The sequence below is a fragment of the Pseudophryne corroboree genome, chromosome 1 (assembly GCF_028390025.1).
Source record: "Pseudophryne corroboree isolate aPseCor3 chromosome 1, aPseCor3.hap2, whole genome shotgun sequence".
Lineage (NCBI taxonomy): Eukaryota > Metazoa > Chordata > Amphibia > Anura > Myobatrachidae > Pseudophryne > Pseudophryne corroboree.
Genome location: NC_086444.1, coordinates 687,389,906 through 687,397,863, shown reverse-complemented (window position 1 = coordinate 687,397,863; position 7,958 = coordinate 687,389,906). Strand labels below are relative to the sequence as shown.

General features: G+C 46.4%; 1 pseudogene; it reads left to right on the top strand.

Moving 5' to 3' along the window:
* Positions 1–385: 385 nt before the first annotated feature.
* On the top strand, positions 386–505 carry LOC134939035 (5S ribosomal RNA; annotated as a pseudogene).
* The last annotated feature ends 7,453 nt before the right edge of the window (positions 506–7,958 follow it).

The following is a 7,958-nucleotide window of genomic DNA, read 5'->3' as shown; positions in this document are numbered from 1 at the left end:
TTTTCTCAAAGAGTGTGTCGTCTGTTGTGGACCTACCAAAGTATAGGTTCTGCAAGGCATTGCAACAGAATCTTACAAGTAGGCACAGCACCCAGACTGCTCTGATCTTCTTTCTTCAGACCTTATGCTTGTGTCTCACTCTCTCATTCTCCACCCTATGCCTAATGGTATGATGGATGAAAAGCAGAGGTGAGAAACGGTGACAGCAAATTGGTCTTATCTGTTATAACACTACCTGCCCCAAACACACAGAAAGTACCACCAAAATTTTTTTTGGCTTGCTCCGAATACTGAATTATTGAGTCCTCCTTCATATATGAGGAACATCATTTACCAATATCCTATTAAGACAAGCCCAATAGGTGGAGGGATGTCATAAGGACTATCTTGCGGCCATACTCCTTTGGATAAGCCCAAATCCTTCCGAACTTGGAAGCCAAGCATTGGAAGGCCGGACCAGTACCAGGATAGGAGACTACCTGGGAACATCTTGGTGCTGCAAGATAATCTGTCCATATAGACACATACCAACCCTCGAGGGCACTTAATTGTGATCACCCACAAAGAATGGGGAAAAGCTTTTTTGGAATCGGAATGAACCAATGATTTAATTCCCTGCGTCTACCACTTTTTCCCATGTGATACATGCAGACTGAATGAGGGTTCATATATAAAGTTTTCCCAGTCATTAATGGTAGAAGGGAGGACCCTTCCTCAGCACATAATTAATATACAGCAAACATCAGTTCACTACTATTAATTACTTATCCAGTATTTAACAATAGGATAAGTTTATATTCCATATAAATTCGCATAGCTATTATTCATTCTCAGAAGGAACTTCGCTAACTCTAAAAAACACGGAATTTAATTTGATTTATTCAAATCTTTTCAGTGTACTGAGGTACAATATATCTATCTTCCTGAGTAAGAGTGCTTCCCAAACAGAGTCATCTGTTTCTTCTCTTGGTATTAATGTATAATATTCAGGCTCTAGGGGAGCACCGCCAACAGTAAACCCACAGCACATAAAATAGGCAACTTTGTTTTGCTAACATGTGTGGGATACTTTAAATACAGGACTTTCCTGCATATTAGTAAGTTGGCTTCTTTTGGGAGATAACTATCTTATTACTTCATTATTCATTTATTACAACCGGTGCGGTCTCCTCATTAAGTTCACGTAAAATATCCTATCAGGCCAGAAGTCAGAATTTCCCAAAAAGACTTTTCTCATTCCGGTTACTTTGGAGATCCTCGGCCAAACTGTCAAGACTGAGGCCTATGTTGACAGTGGAGCCGATGGGATTTTCATGGACCGTCAATTCGCCCCGGAACACTCTGTTCCCTCAGTACCTTTGGCATCAGAGATTGAGATCTGTGGGTTAAACGGGGAACCATTGTCCCAGGGTAAAATTACCTCCTGCACCAGCCAAATTCCTTTGTTTATTGGAGCCACACACTCTGAAAAATTGTCTTTCTATGTGACTGTCTGTTCTTTTGCCCCATTGGTTTTGGGGTTACCCTGGTTAAGGGCCCATAACCCTCAATTTGACTGGGTCTCTGGGGAGATTCTTAGTTGGGGTAGTGATTGTTTCAGGAGTTGCTTGAGCCTTCCAGTCAGGCTCTCGCAGCTAAGTTTGCCAGGATTGCCAGGATGTTATGCAGATTTTGCGGATGTGTTCTCCAAAAAAGTTGCGGAGGTACTACCTCCCCATCGCCCCTATGACTGTGCCATTGATTTGTTGCCGGATGCTAAGCTTCCCAAGAGCAGGTTGTGTTCCCTGTCACGTCCTGAGACTCAGGCTATGGCAGAGTACATTCAGGAGAACTTGGCTAAGGGATTTATCAGACCCTCACAGTCCCCAGTTGGGTCGGGGTTCTTCTTCGTAGGTAAAAAGGACGGTTCGTTGCGACCCTGCATCGACTTCAGGGAATTGAACCGTATCACGATTAAAAACTTGTACCCACTGCCTCTCATTTCGGTTTTGTTTGACCAGCTTCGTACTGCCACCATTTTTTCTAAGATTGACCTACGCGGTGCCTACAATCTAATCCGAATAAGAGAGGGGGATGAATGGAAGACTGCCTTTAATACCCACTCAGGGCATTATGAATATTTGGTGATGCCTTTTGGGCTCTCTAATGCCCCGGCAGTCTTCCAGGAATTCATGAACGATGTGCTCAGGGAATATTTGGATAGATTCTTAGTTGTTTATCTAGATGACATCCTAATCTTCTCCCATTCCCTGGAGGAACATCGGAAGCATGTACGCTTAGTCCTCCAGAAACTCAGAGACTGTTAGGATCTCCTGCTCTGTGCTGCCACGTCGCCATGGCAACCGGGAGGCAAGTGTTAGCGAAGTAACCTGAGCGCAGCTGATACTCAGGTCCGGGTTTTTACTGTGCAGTGGTTACAGGCTCTGTGCACGGCAGGGAATCCGGCGCTGGTTTTGTGCTCACAGTCTGTGAGGTCTGAGTGGGGCGTGGACAGCACCTGCTATATAAACCATCCTCTCAGGCTAGGCAAATGCTGCTGAATCTTTGTTTGTTAGTCAGTTCCAGAGAATTAGCTAGTACTGTGTGACCTTGAATTTACTTGTTTCTTACTGCAGATAGGCCTTGGGATTCGGTACTTCATTCTGCCAATCCGGACCTAGCTGTAAGACTGGAGTCAGTTGTTTAACCTGCTCGGGTTCTTTTGCTATTCTGTGAACCCAGCAGGTTTGCGGCTGTACTCTCAGACCTGCTTGCTTAATCCTCCCTCACTGTGCAGGGCGTCCAGGTGTCAGTTTAGTGGCAGTAAGCTGAACCTGTGCCCTGCAAGTGGGGGTTAGGATTGTGGATACTCTCCTTGTGTCTCTATTTCTATCTCTGACCAAGGAGTTTATTCCCACACCCATTGGTAACCCTTTGGGGTTTTTCCTGTTGCTCTTAGCAACATCATTTCGGGTGCTCCACATGTTAAATCACTACATCTCGCTTCATTGTCCGCTCTATTCCATCTGAGCATTCCTGACACTAGGGAGACACCCAGTTCCTGAGCCTTTGGGCTTCTCCGTTCACTTTGTGTTTATTAGTTATTCCATCACCTCCTGTGTATGTTATGTTATACTGTCTGTGAGTTCGTTTGCTTCGCATCCCTCTCTGTTCATACACCGGTATACTCCTGTTAGCACTGGTGTGCGTAACATATTCAGCAGCCATACTCCTGTTGAAATTTTGTGGGAATATGGAGCATACCCCTCAAAATATTTTGCAACAGGTGGTCGATCAGGTGCAGGTCCTGACTCGACAATTTAATGAGATGTCCATTAAAATTAACACCCCGCAGACCGCTAGCGGAGCTCACGCAGCAGCGGCAAGTTCAGGGGTTAAGGAGCCGAAAGTAAATCTCCCGGATCGTTTTTCTGTAGATCGCTCGCAGTTCTTTTGTTTCAAGGAGAGCTGTAACCTATATTTCAGGCTTAGGCCCCAGTCTTCTGGGTCGGAGATTCAGCGAGTGGGCATGGTGATTTCCTTGCTACAAGGAGACCCACAGGTCTGGGCATATGGGTTGCAGCCTGACTGTCCATCGCTTAAAAGTGTTGATGCTTTTTTTACGGCACTGGGCATTTTGTATGATGACCCTGACAAGATGGCTTCAGCCGAGGCTCAGATTACTGTCCTTAAGCAAGGGCGACGGCCAGCTGAGGTTTATAGTACGGAGTTTCGGAGGTTGGCTCATGATACCCAGTGGAATGACCCAGCCCTGAGAAACCAGTACCGAAGGGGCCTTTCTGACCAGATAAAGGACCAACTGGTACAATATCCCTCGCCTGACAGTTTAGATCAGCTCATGCAATTATCCATCCGGGTGGATAGACGGCTGAGAGAGCGTAGGCTTGAAAGGGAGACTGCAGTTTCCTTTTTTTCCTAAGGGAACCTCAGACTCTGAGGAATATTCCGAGGAGCCTATGCAGATTGGGGCTACCCGCCTCTCCTCGCGTGAGAAGACGCGGAGGAGACAGCAGGGTTTGTGTTTGTACTGTGGGAATAAAGGTCATGTTGTAGTATCATGCCCAGAAAAGCCGGAAAACTTCAGGGCCTGAGGGTGATGGGAAATACCCTGTCAGGCCAGAAGTCAGAATTTCCCAAAAAGACTTTTCTCATTCCGGTGACTTTGGAGATCCTCGGCCAAACTGTCAAGACTGAGGCCTTTGTTGACAGTGGAGCCGATGGGATTTTCATGGACCGTCAATTCGCCCTGGAACACTCTGTTCCCTCAGTACCTTTGGCATCAGAGATTGAGATCTGTGGGTTAAACGGGGAACCATTGTCCCAGGGTAAAATTACCTCCTGCACCAGCCAAATTCCTTTGTTTATTGGAGCCACACACTCTGAAAAATTGTCTTTCTATGTGACTGTCTGTTCTTTTGCCCCATTGGTTTTGGGGTTACCCTGGTTAAGGGCCCATAACCCTCAATTTGACTGGGTCTCTGGGGAGATTCTTAGTTGGGGTAGTGATTGTTTCAGGAGTTGCTTGAGCCTTCCAGTCAGGCTCTCGCAGCTAAGTTTGCCAGGATTGCCAGGATGTTATGCAGATTTTGCGGATGTGTTCTCCAAAAAAGTTGCGGAGGTACTACCTCCCCATCGCCCCTATGACTGTGCCATTGATTTGTTGCCGGATGCTAAGCTTCCCAAGAGCAGGTTGTACTCCCTGTCACGTCCTGAGACTCAGGCTATGGCAGAGTACATTCAGGAGAACTTGGCTAAGGGATTTATCAGACCCTCACAGTCCCCGGTTGGGTCGGGGTTCTTCTTCGTGGGTAAAAAGGACGGTTCGTTGCGACCCTGCATCGACTTCAGGGAATTCAACCGTATCACGATTAAAAACTCGTACCCACTGCCTCTCATTTCGGTTTTGTTTGACCAGCTTCGTACTGCCACCATTTTTTCTAAGATTGACCTACGCGGTGCCTACAGTCTAATCCGAATAAGAGAGGGGGATGAATGGAAGACTGCCTTTAATACCCACTCAGGGCATTATGAATATTTGGTGATGCCTTTTGGGCTCTCTAATGCCCCGGCAGTCTTCCAGGAATTCATGAACGATGTGCTCAGGGAATATTTGGATAGATTCTTAGTTGTTTATCTAGATGACATCCTAATCTTCTCCCATTCCCTGGAGGAACATCGGAAGCATGCACGCTTAGTCCTCCAGAAACTCAGAGACTGTTAGGATCTCCTGCTCTGTGCTGCTACGTCGCCATGGCAACCGGGAGGCAAGTGTTAGCGAAGTAACCTGAGCGCAGCTGATACTCAGGTCCGGGTTTTTACTGTGCAGTGGTTACAGTCTCTGTGCACAGCAGGGAATCCGGCGCTGGTTTTGTGCTCACAGTCTGTGAGGTCTGAGTGGGGCGTGGACAGCACCTGCTATATAAACCATCCTCTCAGTCTAGGCAAATGCTGCTGAATCTTTGTTTGTTAGTCAGTTCCAGAGAGTTAGCTAGTACTGTGTGACCTTGAATTTACTTGTTGCTTACTGCAGATAGGCCTTGGGATTCGGTACTTCATTCTGCCAATCCGGACCTAGCTGTAAGACTGGAGTCAGTTGTTTAACCTGCTCGGGTTCTTTTGCTATTCTGTGAACCCAGCAGGTTTGCAGCTGTACTCTCAGACCTGCTTGCTTAATCCTCCCTCACTGTGCAGGGCGTCCAGGTGTCAGTTTAGTGGCAGTAAGCTGAACCTGTGCCCAGCAAGTGGGGGTTAGGATTGTGGATACTCTCCTTGTGTCTATATTTCTATCTCTGACCAAGGAGTTTATTCCCACACCCGTTGGTAACCCTTTGGGGTTTTTCCTGTTGCTCTTAGCAACATCATTTCGGGTGCTCCACATGTTAAATCACTACATCTCGCTTCATTGTCTGCTCTATTCCATCTGAGCATTCCTGACACTAGGGAGACACCCAGTTCCTGAGCCTTTGGGCTTCTCCGTTCACTTTGTGTTTATTAGTTATTCCATCACCTTCTGTGTATGTTATGTTATACTGTCTGTGAGTTCGTTTGCTTCGCATCCCTCTCTGTTCATACACCGGTATACTCCTGTTAGCACTGGTGTGCATAACACAACCGTTCTCGTCTCACCAATGAGCAATGTCAAAGACGCAGACAGGGAAACCTCTGCATGTATTGTGGGGCAGCCAACCACTTTGTTAAATCTTGTATTCAATGACCGGGAAACTCCCGCTCCTAGCTTATGCAGGAGAGGTTAAGCTAGGAGCAATCCCCAACCAATTTACCAGGAAGAAATCACTGTTGGCTGTATGTCTGGAACTTCCCTCTACCTCCTTTCATGTTACAGCACTTTTGGATTCTTGGGCTGCAGAAAGTTTCATTACTTCTGCCTTAGTCCGACAGTCTGAAATACCAACCACTCGTTTGGAGCAAGCTATCTCTATCACTGCGGTTGACGGAAGTTATATCCCTGAAGGGATCATCACCCACCGTACAGTTCCTCTGAAGATGAAAGTTGGTATTCTCCTTTCTGAAGTTACAGTATCTCTTTCCTGGTAATTCCCAAAGCCTCTCAAAAAATAATCCTAGGATTCCCGTGGTTGCAGGAGCACAACCCCCGCTTGGATTGGCAAACTATGGATGTACTTGCCTGGGGGGAGTCGTGTTCTCAAAGCTATTTATCCACCGTCAAGGCACTCTTTACCCTAAACTCCACTGATCTCCCAGATGCCTATCAGCCCTTTTTGGACGTGTTCAGTAAGCAAGGGGCGGATACCTTGCCTCCCCACCAAAGTTGGGACTGCCCTATCGAGTACATACAGGAGACTTTGGCCAAAGGGTTCCTTCACCCTTCCTCTTCTCCAGCTGGGGCAGGGTTTTTTTTGTTAAGAAGAAGGACGGGGGCCTACGGCCTTGCATCGACTACCGGGGCCTCAACAAAATTAAATTTAAGAACAGATACCCCTTAGCCTTGATTCCCCAACTATTTGACCGTGTAAAAGGGGCTACCATTTTCACCAAATTGGACCTGCAGGGAGCTTATAACCTTATACGCATTCGCACAGGAGACGAGTGGAAGACTGCGTTCAATACTCGCGACGGGCATTACGAATATCTGGTGATGCCCTTTCGCTTATGCAATGCTCCAGCAGTCTTCCAGAATTATGTCAATGAGTTATTCCGAGATCTCCTCTATAAGTGCCTGGTTGTGTATCTGGACGATATTCTAATATTTTCCAAAGATCTGAAAGTCCATTGGGAACAAATCAGAGAAGTCTTGAGATGTCTAAGTGAAAATCAACTCTTTTGTAAACTAGAGAAGTGCACGTTTCAGGTTCTCTCCATCCCTTTTTTAGTTTATATAATTTCTGGGAGGGAATTACAGATGAATCCCGTCAAAGTCCAAGCAATCAGAGATTGGACCCTTCCTACCACTCTGAAGGGAGTCCAGCATTTTTTAGGCTTCGCCAATTTCTATAGGAAATTTATTAAAGATTATTCCTCCATCATTGCCCCGATTACAGCCCTAACAAGAAAAGGGTCTAATTCTACAGCTTGGCCACCTGAGGAACTAAAAGCCTTTTCATTACTAAAAGAGGCCTTCATGTCTGCTACTATCCTTCGGCAACCTGATCTCAGTCGTCCTTTTCAGGTGGAGGTGGATGCCTCTTCAGTAAGAGTGGGGGCCGTCTTAACCCAGTACTTTGAGGATCAGAAAGCTCATCATTGTGCTTATTTTTCCCAAAGATTCTCTCCGGCAGAACAAAATTACGCCATTGGAGAACAAGAATTGCTTGCCATAAAACTTGCTGTTGAAGAGTGGAGGTACTTGCTGGAAGGAGCTCAGCACCCAATCTCAGTGACCACAGATCACAAAAATCTTTTATATCTTCAGACCACCCGATGTTTAAACCCACGGCAAGCCAGGTGGGCACTGTTCTTCTCATGTTTTTCTTTCAAGC